Genomic DNA, 2,017 nt, shown 5'->3' with positions numbered 1-2,017 from the left:
ATTTTGGTATTGAAGTAACTCTATCAGTGGGAAAACAATACTGCATGAAACAGACTTCACAATATTTATTGTTTTAATATTTACTGATAATGTTTTACTGTACAAAAACTTCTCTCAAGTAGAAATTATCCTTACTATGCAAATATGCTGGGATATCTTAACCAGAATTGCAAGGCTATCAGAATAGCTATGCTTGCTCACAAGACAAAGAATTGTTTCTGCTGGAAAAGTTTGTTCTTGAGTTATTACTTTGTACTGTGGACTTTAAAAACTTGTGCGTTTGTGAATGTCACTTCTGAAATATTGTTCATTGTCAAATATAATGGAATAAGCTAATATTTAGTCAAATAGAAGTTGACTTGCCCTCATGTGATCTAACTATAAATATCCCTTTCCACATAACTGGAAAAGTGTAGTGCGGTTTATAGGTCTTCTCAAATGTCTTCTCAAATTTATAGGTCTTCTCAAATGTAAGACCTATAAAGTAAGGTGGGTAAAAATTATGATTTTTCAAAAAATAAAAATAGGATATTTAAAAATGAAAATCTAATTTTTTATATTTAAAAAAATCAATATACTAAATTTCTCATTTTAAAAATAACAGTTGCCATTTAATATGATCACAAACATGCTAACCCTACACACCAGCTCTGTCACAGTTACACACACTGAGTTGGTTACCTACCAATCAAGCATGGACATCTATTTTAGTTTTTCCTTTCAAAAGGGAAACTTCCTTTCCTGTCCAGTCTAACAGCTCTCACTTTTTGAAAGTTCTGAGTGTTGCCATAGCTCAGTGGTAAAGCAAATGCCCTGCATTCAGGTCTCAGGTTCAATCCCTAGCATCTCCAAGAAAAAATCTTGCCTGAAACACTGAAGAGCTCCTGCAAGGCACTTGACAACACTGGGCTATATGGACCGGTGATCTGATAGTGTAACACTGCTTCCTGTGTTTCTCTGACTAAAGTCATGTGCAAAGACACTGCCTGGATAGGATTGTTTTTCTGTGCTTATGTGCTGGTGGAGCTGGGCCAAGCAAAGCAGAGTTAGTTAGGGCAGAGAGACAACATAGGAAAGGACAGTTGGAGGCTGAGTGGAAAAGAACAGTGGAATGAACTGGAAAGAAAAACTTAATACATTATAGTACAGATACAGCTTCCAGTTCCTAAATTCCCCCACACTTTTGCCACAGAAAAACTGTCTTGGCTTCTGGGCTTAAGACAGGCATCTGGGATATACCCTCCTTGATGTTGCAAAATGCTGTCTTGAGTTGTGAATTAACATGTTTTAGAGATCAGGCCTTTGTTTAAGAAATATGTGAAGAACGGTCAGTGGCAACAAGCTTGATGTAAATCAACCACTTTAAATCCGGCCCTGTCATTAATATAAGCTTAATGAAGAATAAATTGCCTAGACATAGGGTAGATTGATTGCCTATCCTTATTAAGAGGCCAGCTACCATGTTTTGCACCAACTGCAGCTTGTAGACTAGGTCCAAGGGCAGTTCTCCACTAGAATGGAGCACAGTACAACCATCTCCAAATTACACTGGGGGCGGAGGGAGTCCATTGCTCAGTTTTCACTTGGAAGAGGGAGGCTCGGTGTTCTGATCATGTTAACGCTGTGTCCAATCGCTGGCAAGTGTTGGAAAAACATTAGTTGCGTGTTTTTCAGACAGCTTATTTGTGGCCTCTATAAGAGAAGAAATGGTTCTTTTGCCTATGTAGAATGCTATGATTTTAGCCAATTATTGGGCTTTAATGTAAGCACAGATATGAGTAAGTCATTTCCATTGAAATAGGTGTTAGTTCAAAGGAGATACATTCAGGGTGAAGGTGAAACACATGGCGGTGGTACAATTTCTCAAATGGGAGTTGATGGACAAATGGTGACTATAAGCTAGCACGCTAGATTCACATGTGTAGTTTGTGTGTGTTTTCCTATGCAGCTCTTCCTTTAGGAACTGATGGCTTCTGCTTTCAGGGGGCGATTTTACTTAAACTTGATCTTCTGTAGC

Source organism: Heloderma suspectum, chromosome 1, assembly GCF_057233095.1.
Source record: "Heloderma suspectum isolate Gila_16-S chromosome 1, 16-S_ref, whole genome shotgun sequence".
Lineage (NCBI taxonomy): Eukaryota > Metazoa > Chordata > Lepidosauria > Squamata > Helodermatidae > Heloderma > Heloderma suspectum.
This window is presented reverse-complemented; position numbering follows the sequence as displayed.